Source organism: Mirounga leonina, unplaced genomic scaffold, assembly GCF_011800145.1.
Source record: "Mirounga leonina isolate KUSES-001 unplaced genomic scaffold, KU_Mleo_1.0 Mir_93, whole genome shotgun sequence".
Taxonomy (NCBI): domain Eukaryota; kingdom Metazoa; phylum Chordata; class Mammalia; order Carnivora; family Phocidae; genus Mirounga; species Mirounga leonina.
Window position 1 is genome coordinate 16829950 of NW_023270854.1, and position 12673 is coordinate 16842622.

At 47.6% G+C, this 12673-nt stretch overlaps 1 protein-coding gene across 8 annotated transcripts in view; it reads right to left on the reverse strand.

Annotated features, from left to right (window-relative positions):
• Nucleotides 1-12673, reverse strand: part of NEDD4L (NEDD4 like E3 ubiquitin protein ligase) — a 335624-nt gene that overhangs the window by 79121 nt on the left and 243830 nt on the right. The window lies entirely within an intron of this gene.

A 12673-nucleotide genomic window follows, 5' to 3' on the forward strand; every position in this document is an offset into this window, starting at 1 on the left:
GCTGGCTGAACCCCTGCAGGGCATCTGCTACCCACTCGAAAGGAAACAAATCAACTCTTGGAATTGGGGAGCATGCGATCAGTAAGGGAAGGGACACTCAGGACCACAGAAGGTTTGGGGTCACAGGTGGTCCAATTTACAGAGAAGACAGTAATGAAATGTTGGGAACACTAATATTTATTAAGTGCTGTAAAAAGCTTCTTGAGAGCTGAGAGTCCAGGGAAAGTGTAATAATCTAGTGATTAATAAATCTTAGAAATTACTTCTCAAAAAAAAAAAAAAGGCCTCAAGCTTTCAATCGTGTAAGTACAATACTTTGGAATCCAAGTTCATGGATTAGTTTGCTGGTTAATTTCTGGACACATCATACTTCTTCCCATCTCTGTCCTACCACACAGCATACATCTTTCTGACTTGAGAGACCTAGATAAGATTCATTTGGAGGAGCTCACAAGCCCCCTTTCGGACTCTGGGAGTCACCTAGGAAGTCATAACTCAGGTTCTGGGGTCGCCGGCCTGGACCACGGGGCGTCCGACAGGTCTGCTGCCTCTACGTCCTGCTGCAGGGGTCCCTGTGTCAGAGCTTCTGACATTTAGGTGACCCCAGGGTGTAAGTCTGTTACCCTTATATAAAAACATGTAGTTGCTTCCACCACATTCAAATGCCTAAAGCCTCGGAAGTTCTTTAGGGGCAATCCAACCTGTCCCATAGCTAGCCTGAGGAAAAGCCCAAGGGAGAACCCAGACCTCCTAACCCCAAATCCTGTGCTCTTATTTTCACTTTTCCCTGGTTTAACGAGGAATTCTCTAATTTACAGAGACGACTTTTTAAATGTACTTGAAAAACCTCTCTTCTTGCATTTAAAAAGCAGCACCTGGTAAATACGAATGAGATTCATTGAAATGATTTGCTGCAAGCTCAGGATTGCCTTATGTGTAGTTAAAAGAGATTTGATTAACTAGAAAGCTACCTTAGGCGATGCACAAAGGGTAGTGAAAAATCAGTTACCACTGGTCGGGTGTACTTGAAGCGCGAGACTAGCCTCAGTCGTCCTGACGGGCATCTCCTTTCTTCTATTTTCTTGGCTACATCTGCTGCAACTCACCATGGAGATACCCTCCTCTAGCACAAAGCTACAGGTGCCAAATAATGCTGTAGATCTGAACAACAGCAGCTGTCCGCAGAAGGTCCAGAAAAGGCAGACATCCTTGCCAGCCAAAAGAGATGGGGGATTTCCCGCTCTCCATTTGACTGATTTAATGGTAAAGCTAGTGGGAATGGTAGTTAACTCTCCCATCAAAAACCAGAAGTGTGTTGACTACTGTTGGATGTCTACCTAATGTAAGTGGTGGTATCGCCACTTGTCCCCGGCCCCTCCTGCTAGCAATGAAGCAAAAGGACACACAAGCAAAAACCAGAAGATGGGTTTACCTAAAGGAGTTCCATGCCCTCCCATCTCTGAAATGCTACTCCTCAATTATCAACCTAAGTGCATCTTTTTTTTTTTTTAAGATTTTATTTATTTATTTGAGAGAGAGAGAATGAGAGACAGAGAGCATGAGAGGGAGGAAGGTCAGAGGGAGAAGCAGACTCCCTGCGGAGCAGGGAGCCCGATGCGGGACTCGATCCCCGGACTCCAGGATCATGACCTGAGCCGAAGGCAGTCGCTTAACCAACTGAGCCACCCAGGCGCCAACCTAAGTGCATCTTAATAAAAATTCACAAACACCTACGTGCCCAAGCTCTTTTGCTGGGGAGAGGCTGTTAGGGTTCTAAACCCGTCAAGGGCCTGTAGCTGGGCCCAGGCACCTGCGACTAAGGGCTGGAGGAGTGACCCCTATCAGGCCACACCTGAGCCTCACAGCAACTGTAGGAGGTGGGCACTATTATGAAGCCCATTTCACAGATGGGGAACCTAGAGACCAGAGAGGTGTGTGACCTCTTGAAGGTTCCTATTTGGGCGGGCTGGTTCCAGAGTCCGGGCTCTAAGCGAGTACTCTGCCCTACAGCTCAGTAACTGGCAGGAAAAGCATGACTGTGCACCAGCTCTGAGCTTCTCCCTGGGACACTGGCTCAATACAGTGTGGATGGGAAGAGATTCTGATGACAGCAGTGTGACCAGACTTGGTGGGGTCCTATGAAAATGCCCTTGTGGGGTATCTCCTGTTGCTATTTTCCTCAAACGGAGCAAGTAACCGAATCCCTGGGGCACTTGCTCAGCAGCTTCACTTGGACATTAGTAGGTTTTCTCACTCAACTGAACAAAGATGAAGCAACCTCACCCATAAAGCAAACGAAGGCTCTCTCTGGCTTGCATCAAGGGTGACTGTAATAAGACCAGGTTTTAAAAAAGACAGGGATAGGGATCAAGTACAGAACAGCACATGGTCAAAAGAAATTGGCTTACATGAATATTTCACCAAATGGAACGCGTGGTGAGATCTAGGTTTTCAAATCATCCCACTGTTGCCAGAAATACAGAAACTTAAGGAAATGTAAAAGCGTTTTGGTTAATGACAACATACCAATTTAAAAAATATATATTTTATTTGTCGGAGAGAAAGAGAGAGGGAGAGAGCACAAGCAGGGGGAGCAGCAGAGGGAGAAGGAGAAGCAGGCTCCCAGGGAGCCCGATGCGGGGCTCGATCCCGGGACCCTGGGATCATGACCTGAGCCGAAGGCAGATGCTTAACGACTGAGCCACCCAGGCGTCCTGCCAACATACCCATTTTGAAACACATCTTCAGTTCCCCAGAAGATAGCTAGTAGGGGGTCAGAGAGCCTCCTAGGGGTCCTTATGCCAAGATGAGAAGCAGGGGCGTCTCAAGGACGCCTGGGTAGGCTGCGGTGGTAGGATCCCCACCCCTGGGCCCCGAACAATGTCTTAGGCCACCAAACTTCCTGATGTCATTGCTGCCACAGGATGACATCTTACACCAATGTTATGAAAACACATTAATCAATTTTTGTAATTTCTATTACGCCGTTATTTCCATCAACCACCACGTTACCCATGAGAGCCTACAAAAACCGGACTGGTTTCAGCTCATACGGTGAACACTGGCGTTTCTTGTGCTTATTTTTAAGTGGTAAGTAACTGCTGTCAATCCCAAGCTTAGTTACCTGTTGTACTATTCTAGAGGCTGAAAATGTGCTGGTTAGTAACACAGTTATAAATGTTCCCTTCTGACAAGCCACCAAATTATTTTCCAACGTAACGGCAAGGCAAAACGGAGCCCTTGAAATGTGTCAGATAAGGTGAAGCAGAAATCTATATTCCATTACTGGAAATGTGAAGTAACAGACGCTGTCTTGGAGCCTTGCCCTCTAAGTGATGATTAACCCTCTTGAAGACTGCCCCTCCCCCCTTTAAAAATAACTGTTCCCATTTAAATAAGAAGGAAAGGAACAAGTGTGTGCCATAGTCACGGAGAGGTAAGCTGCCACCAGTGTGAATGCCACTGGAACCTGAAGCCTGGGGACAAGGACAACAGCTCTGGTGAAACCCTAGGACGGCCCTTGGGCACCTCGCAAGCTGCCCTCACAAAATAAATGAGACTCGATTTCTCAAGGAACACACCTATTTTAAGAAATAACAGAGACTTTTGGTCTTTAGGTTAGAACTGTCCTCGAAGGACTGATGTGTGAGGAGTACCACAGAGGTTATGGTGAGAACAGGGCTAGGACCCTGCGTGTCACATCCAGCCAGAAGCAAGTGAGGGGTGCACGCAGGTATGGCTGGGCAGTGTTTTTTTTGTTTTTTTTGTTTTTTTCAGATGTATTTATTCACCAGAAAGAGAGAGTATGGGAAGGAGCAGAGGGAGAGAGAGAATCTCAAGCAGACTCTCTGTGGAGCGCAGAGCCCAACGCGGGGCTTGATCTCATGACCCTGAGATCATGACTTGAGCCGAAACCCTTAACAGACTGAGCCACCCTGGCGCCCCAGGGCAGGGAGTTTTAAAGAGGAGTTCCAATCCCACTGGCTGCTCACAACAAGAAGGATTTTTTAAAAGTTCAGTAGAATGAGACAGAAAATATTAGTGCCTCACACGAATGTAGTGATTCAAGAAAATCATTTGTTACATACATGAGAGAATGTGTACTAAGTTAGGATCTAAATTTCTTGTTTTTGCATCACGATCAAAAGTTTAAAAGCCTCTCTAAGTACATTAAGCGGAAACCATCCAGTACTACCAATTGCCTGGGGTTTTATCCTAGAAATTAGTAAGTAGTGACTTCCAAGAAGGTTATATTTAGAACTTCTCAAGACAAATGGAAGAGACGAGAGAAATCAGAACACAAGCTACAGAAAAAGAATTTAGGAGTAAAGATATACAGCACGACTAGATTTTTGCCTATTACAAGCTAAGGTACACATCACAACTCTAACACTGAGCCAGAAAAAAACCCTCTGCTCTCCCACTGAACCATTAAACGTGACGTCCCTGTCTGCCGCTTCCTTCCAAAGCACGTGGCCCACACTCCCGCACCGGGACTCAGTCGATGGGGGAAACGGGTTCTATTTTTAGAGTGACTTGGAAAGTATGTGCTCTGAATGATCTAAATAATGAATGGCGTGAGAACCTTTTACAGAAGCTTTTAGACAAAATGTTATAAATATCTGAACTCAACAGCTTCGTGTCTGGAGAGTCACCTGAATGTCGATTTGCATTTAGTGGTAGGTGCTGTCTCATTCCTCAACAGAGCATGACGTGGGCTTTGTCGTCACGCACAAAAGGACGGACGACGGGCTTGTTTCTCCTTGCACTTGTCCCACACATCGGACTCTGCCACGCGCACAGAACAGCTGGCGCTCACGCAGGGAGAGGGAGTCGGGCCTCCACCCACCCCACGTACTGCAAAACCCAGCGTTTCACCACCTGCTGCCTCCGGCTTTCCAGGTGAATGGCTTCATCAAACAGTCGAGGGACGTTCTACTAAAAAGCAAAAGGTGCCACCATGAAATGCTCTCTGAATGCACGTGCTCTCGCCAAAACTCACTGGGTAGGCCCCAGAACACAGAACCAAGCAAAACTCCGATACTCTTTCATAAAAACACATACGACTTTCACACTGTCTGCCCCTCTGCCATTTAGTTTTCTGGGTTCAGGGACAAGACCTCCCATTCACGAAAACAGAGCAAGGTGTGTCCTGGAGACACTGGCTCTTATTTACAACAAACGAGACTTCCATGTCAACAAGATGTCACAGCAAACCCACAGGACCTTTACAGGCTCCTGTAACATCACACCGGGACGGCGGGCAGAACTTCATCATGCTGGAGGAATGTGTGATCGTGAAGATTCTCTCTTTTAAAGGACACTTTGCTCAAAATTCAGAATGCAAAGCGGGAGGGGTCAACAGAGCAAAGGAGCATGGAGCTGGCGAAGGAAGACTAAGGCAGGAGCTGATGGGCTTTCATCCAGGCGCAGGACCCGCCCACCCCCAACACCTGTCAGAAGGCACTTGTGTGGGGGGCTCAAAGGGACTCCCAGCTGCTGCAGGTAGCCGGTCATCACAGGAGGGGATGAGAGGTGCACAGTGTCCCCTCTTTCCTCAGTGGGTGGAGGTGGCTCAAGAACATTCAGTCCTCTCCCTGCCCCAAATATAAGCAGACTCCAGGGCCCAGGGCAAAGTAGGGCCGCAGAAATCGCGGCTTACTGCAGTAGGAGCACTTGATGATCTGAATTTCAGGTCCAATCAACCCTAGGGGTGGAAACTCTAGGAAAGAACTCTGGGGACCAGACACAGAGAACGGGACATCCTAAGGGTTCCAGAGACAAGGTGCCCTTGTTCCCTATGGAGAGAAACTAACCAGCCCTGCTCAACAGAAATATAACGTGAGCCACATCTAGAACTTGAAAAATTCTAATGGTCACAGTTAAACAGGAACAATTAATTCTCCTAATGTATTGTAGTTGTCCCAATACATCCAAAATATCATTCCAACGTGTAACCAACATAAAAAGTCTTACTGAAGTATTTTACATTCTTTTCACTAAGTCTACGAAATCGGCAGGTGTCTCTGGCTCGAGGCACACCTCGATCCGGACCATCCGCATCTTGGGGGGGGTGGAGATGAGGCCGGCACCACATGACCCAGCTGCCGCCGCATACCACAGCCACAGATGGACAGACAGACGCTGCAGGAACACCACTGGGGGAGGGGCTCAGTCTGCCAAGGGTCAAGGGCAGGCACAGCTTCAGAAAGGACTTGGATCTCCAGCAGGGTCCCAAAGGAGGAGTTCGCCAGGGGGACAGATTGGGGCAGCAGGGGAAGGGTGTGCAGGCAGAGGCGTGGGCTGAGGCTGCGTAGGAGCGAGCGTGGCAGGGGAAGGAAGAGAAGGTACGGGGCGGCGGGGGGGATCACTGGCAGGGGCTGCATTTCAGAGAGGTCCGCTGAGCACTGGAAGAAGTGACTGGAGGGGAAGACGCCAGAGGACAAAGAGCTGGGGGCGGGGGGGAGACAAGCTGTCGGGATGAGGCAGCACGAGGGGCTGGACCGTGCAGGTGAGCGGAAGGCTCAGCGCTCTTGGAAGCGTTCTGCCCCTGGACTCTCCGGGTCACCGTGCTAATGAGGGAACAGGCAAGGTCACGGACACCGAGTCCTTACCACAGTGCCCACCAGGAACACTCGGGAGCCGGTGTTACCGCGAACGAAGCAACAACACGGACAGCAACGGCACTGACCTCACGGTGACACAGAGCACATGCACGAGACGGGGGAGGCAGTGGCCGCAGAAGGCGGGCGGTGTGGCCAGGCTGCTGTCCCATCTAGGGCAGTGGGCTGCCTGTGGGTGCAGCGTGTCGTCACCCGCCCCGTGCACCACTTGATGTGCGTCTGCTCTCCGTTCCGGTCTGCGAAGAGAAGTCTTCTCCTTCAGTCCAGACAAGCTTAGTGACACAGACCCAGGAGAACAGACGGGCCCCTCCAATCATCTCTGTCTTCGGGGGAAGGAAGAGGCCACAGGCCGTCACCCCCCACAGGGTCTGGGGCACCGCCTGGCACCACCGTGACCCGTTACACCTGCTGCAAAGCTGCCTGGCCACACCAATGACACAGACGGTTTGTTGAAATGTTGTGCTTCTGATTTTATCCTACAACTGTTTTTAATTTCTCAAGATTTCAGAATAATTTTCTCAAGTATCTCATTTCTTCTCCGGAGAAGTTTTAAAATCAAAATTTTTTGCAAGCAATTTAAATAGATTATATGCATAAATGAAAAAAAAAAACCAAAAACAAAGTGAGGATACTTTTAGATTCTCTCCGAACTTAGCTATCAAAGAACAGACCTACATAACCTGAAGAAATTCACAATATACGCCTTTAGTAGCCAGAGCAGGGTCAAGGAATGAATGGAATACTGGGGAAAAGGGAACCTAAGTGGGAGCCTAAGTAACTAGAAGTGCAATGTTCGATTTTATTAGCATGTGTTACTGCTAAAAGCTTTTCCTCATACATCTCGGGGCATCTGAAACTAGCAGTCCATTTCCCTGCCTGGCTAGCCAATGGAATACCATACTCAAGCAAGCAACAAGAGACTACACGTAACTGGGCGCCTGGGTGGCTCAGATGGTTAAGCGACTGCCTTCGGCTCAGGTCATGATCCTGGAGTCCCTGGATCGAGTCCCGCATCGGGCTCCCTGCTCAACAAGGAGCCTGCTTCTCCCTCTGACCCTCCCCCCTCTCATGTGCTCTCTCTCTGTCTCAAATAAATAAATAAAATCTTAAAAAAAAAAAAAAAAGAGAGACTACATGTAACTCAATGTGGTCTCATTCTTGGAATTTCAGTGAGTGGCGAGTCTGAACTAGAGGTTCCACAGGTTTACACAAGGACACCGACTGACTTTTCATAAAGGTTCCATGAAAATGGCCCTAGCATGAGCTTTGGCATCCCTGGTTAGTCTCCTTTCAGCACTGGCCATCCTCTGGCCGCAATCACATCTCTGGCCAATAGACTCAACGTTTACTAGGGGAAGAGCTCCAGCCATAATTTGGGAAGAACTTCAAGACTGCAAAGAATAATAAGCTCATGTGTAGCTCACCTATTATGTGCCAGAAACTGTTGTTTGTAGGTTAAGAAACTTGCCCAAGGTCACTGAGTTGGTAAGCAGCAGCCAGAATGTGAACCCAGGTAGTCTGGTTCCAGAGTCCGTGCTCTTTCTCATCACCATATAGAGCCTATAACTTCATACCGGTTCTTAATGGAAAACCCTGAGCAGACTCCCCTCCTTCCGATCAGAAAATCCTAGTTTGCTGTGCTGTATCCTCAACTCCACCTCTCCTCAGGGTTACACCTGCCAGATTCAGGGCTTGCAACCTGCAAATGTCTAAGGAACATAATCTGGGCTTTATTTGTCATGTGCATATTCTTGCATATGTCTTTCTCTCATTTATAGTCTAATAAATGAAATGAGTAAAGTATAAGTTTGAAAGAGAAATGACATGGAACTGAATGATTTTTATTCCTACTAACCATCCCCTCACCCCCACCCCCTGTATCTTTCGAAGTGGAGCTCTTTAAACTGGACTATGCACACCTCTGCGGATATACAAAGACTTTCCGGGAACCTGGGCATGGGTGGTTTTAAAGAAATAATTTTCTACATCCTTCCATATGTTCTCTTCCCTAAACCTGATTTGCCAGCAGTGTCTGTCTTCTGCTGCGCTTCCTTTCCTACCTGCTCTTACCTAAATCACAATCCCCCCCTCCTGCTTTCCAAAGAAAGGTGTACTCTTCACCTATCCTGGAGCTCAAGAGTGTGCACTTGGCTGGGTATAAAAGCACAGAATGAAGGGAAGGCTTTGAAAAATGCACAGCCCCAGAGGGAGCAAAGAGAGTGGAGAGAACATGAGAGAGACATATTATTTCACCACTGCCTGGGTAATACAGGCTCATGGAATGGAAAGTCTTGCTTATCTACCATTCATCCACCCACTTTTCTTACTTAATTTTTAAAACCAAGTCAGATTTTTAGTGACAGGGAATGAGCTTCATATAGCTGTTTTGAGCAATAAGGAATGATTTTGTTAATTTTACGGCAGATATTTTCCATAAAATGAGCCACGTCTGCAATTACAAAATGAAAAACTCCGAATTTTTCAAAAATCAATACACTAGAAATTACATCTTTTGCAATTACTGGACTAATAACTTATTGAACTACTGATAAATTACAGGTGTCAAAAAATGTATGAGAAAATTAAAAAAAAAAAAAAATGTGTGAGACACAGTTCTTCCAAATTCTTCACAAGGTTCACTAAGCAAAAATGTTTGGAGACTACAGTTCAAAGCGTATAATCTATCATGACGTCAAGCCATTAACTAGGTTGTTATTACAAAGTTTCCCTCAAAGCTCATTAAGTATTTAAAGCTTCCTCCTCTGGGGTACAGGATTTGTAGATAGCAATAAAAGTGAAAACAAAAATGCAAACTGGAAACGAAAATCACCTCCTTTCTATAAACAATGTTGGTGAGAAACATAGTCTGGAGGGGAAAACTTCCAAGCTTTGTGAAAAATTACCCAAATGATTATGTAACATGTAGCTGAAGAGTAAACCATTTAAAATAAGAAATTTGAAGGATGAGGAGAAATTTAGGTCAACTTAAGGTTCTGGCAGGTGGGAATTAAGTCCCCTCTTTCACTCCTACAAGCCACTCAGGCCACACTGGGGCACAGAGCCCAGCTTTCCCCCCCTCCCCACCCCGTCCTTCTAGTCTCCTGGAGACAGAATAATGTCAACAGGTATCTGAGTCAGGTCTTTCTGAGCAGGATGGGCAGGACTGAAGTATGGAGTTTACCAGGTGCTCTCCAAGCCTGGCTGGACATTAGACTCTCTTGAGAAGTCCAAAAAAGCCAGGTATCCAGGCCTCTCCTAGATAACATTTCTGGTAGAGGAGCTCAGACACAGGTGTTCTTCCAAAGGTCTCTGGCTGAAGGGCGCCTGGGTGGCACAGTTGGTTAAGCGTCCGACCCTTGATTTCAGCTCAGGTCATGATCTCAGGGTTGTGATATTGAGCCCCACGTCGGGATCCACACTGGAAGGGGGAGGGCTGCTTAAGATTCTCCCTCTGGGGGCGCCTGGGTGGCTCAGTCAGTTAAGCGTCTGCCTCCGGCTCAGGTCATGATCCCGGGGTCCTGGGATCGAGCCCCGCATCGGGCTCCCTGCTCGGCGGGAAGCCTGCTTCTCCCTCTCCCACTCCCCCTGCTTGTGTTCCTTCTCTCGCTCTCTCTCTGTCAAATAAATAAATAAATAAAATCTTTAAAAAAAAAAAAAAAAAAAGATTCTCCCTCTGCCCCACCCACGCCCTAAAAAAAGCTCTCCAACTATTCTTATCTGTGGACAGGGTTGACAGCTACTGAGTAAACCTCTCGGTTTTCCTTGGTCACAAGGGAAACTGTAATTACCTGTGAATTTCTACCTATGAAACTGGTAGAATTTCACTGGTCAGCAACCTGACATTAAGCTGCAATCTCTACAAGTATGTAATAGTTTCCCCCTTCCCCCCTCATTTGTGCCTCTATTGTGCTCCCAAAGGAGAACGAGCTGGACCCGTTTACACATGTTGGTCAAAGAACTGCCTGGGCCTAGAATGTGGCTGAGATGAGGGAGGGGATGCGCTCTGGCTGCCCCTGTTTGGAACCCTAGCCCTCTGATCTGATAGCGTTGGGATACGAATAGGAATAAGATTCACAGGTGCACAAAGCAAAAAGATTTCACTGGTCGTGGCCAAGGACTATCTGCCTGCCACTCTAATTCTGGGGCCAAAAAGACAAATCCCATTTCAAAACAGAATCAGAGAATGGGATACTCAGGAGGAACCTCCCAAGTGCAAACATCGCAGACTAATATCTCTACCCATCCGTCTCCAGCGGTTGCTCACCCTGCCTGATTCTGACCATCCCTGATGGAGCGGAGCCCCGATTACCGTGGCCAGTAGAGAGGGCACAGGCTTTGGACCCATATATGTCTATTCTAAAATGCCAGGTCTATCTAGAAATAGCTGAATAACCAAAGGCAAGGTTCTTAATCTCCACCAAAGGCAATCTTCTCATCTGTTAAATGGGGATGAAAACAACTTCATCTTGCATAGTCACTGGATGGATAGTAAGTGGGACCATTAGATTTAATAAATATTACTCCTAACCCAAGGTTTCTCAATCTCAGCACCACTGGCATTTGGGGCTAGATAATTCTTTGCTGGGAGGCTATTTCATGTTTTGTAGCGTTTTTAGAAATACCCCCTGGCTTTTACCCACAACGTGTAGTAGCAATCAATCCCTGCCCTCAGCTGTGGTTATAACCAGATGATGTCTGCAAACATTGTCAAATGTGTGTGTCAGGGGGTGGGGGGTGGGGGGGCTCAGTTGAGAACCACTGTCCAATTCTACTTCCCTCCCCTATGCTTTGTAAGGTGTTCATGACACCTTTGGGCAATTCTGTAGAGAATGTTCTGGTGATCTGCTGTTGATTTTTCAACTCCCACTCCCTTAAAGCACCAGGGAGCTTCTGTAACTAGAACTTTCTATAACAAGAAAGTGGTTAAGCAGAGATCTGAACCAGAGTCTCTGTGACTCCAACTCTTACATCTGTTTCTACAATTGTGTCATTTCTTAGGGGGCTAATCACTCTACACGGGGAATGGAACAGCTCTCAATCACTTATTTGAAGAAAGTTATCAAGTTTTTATCCTTCAGCTGGTTGCCCTTCCACCTCCCAGGGTTTTTTATTTTTTTTAAGAGAGGTCTGCAAGCCAAGCAACACGCACCAGACTATTTCCTAATTAATGGGAAGAGCAGAGAGTGTGACAGTTCACTATGTGGCTGGCAGGAAAATCCTGAGAAGCTGAGACTGAAGGCTGAGCTCCCCACCTGCCTGAGTTGTGTTTAAAGACAAGAGCAGAAGCTATGCAGTTATCAATCAGGAAGGAACTGAAGCTCTGGGCCAAAAACATTCCCAGAACAAGGAGCCGTGCTGTACAGGACTGTAACTGGGAGTGTTCAGGGGCTGGTGTTGAAGCCAGAAGGCCTAGGAACTCAGGAGTGTGTGTGAATGTACTTCAGATAAAAATCAGAGAGGAGCGCCTAGGTGGCTCAGTCAATTAAGTGGCTGCCTTCGGCTCAGGTCATGATCTCGGGGTCCTTGGATCGAGCCCTGCATCTGCATCATGCTCCCTGCTTCGCAGAGTCTGCTTCTCCCTCTCCTCTGCTCTTCCCCCGCCCCCCCCCCCAACTCGTGCTGGCTTGCTCTTGCCCACTCAAATAAATAATCTTAAAAAAAACATCCCAGGAGAAAAATCCCCCAATACCCCCTTCAATATCACACCAGATCTTGAACAATCAAACCACTGAAGACAGAACTAGCATAGTAGGTACCAAAGTTTAAGTCCTTACTGATGCCTCAACATACAAGGTAAACAAATGCGCATATGAAGCACGAAAGGCAGAGGCCTAGTCACCTCACCTGTAAAACCCCCAGGACTAGGATGTGCCCAGCAAGGCCCTGAGGGCAGAGCTGCCCAATGCTGACGTAGTACCAGCTTCAATTCTGAGCCTGCATGCCTCTCCGGACCGCCATGATCCTGGCCTTGACCCCCACTCGTGCCCCGCCATGATCCTGGCCTTGACCCCCACACGTGCCCCGCCATGGGCCTGGCCTTGACCCCCACA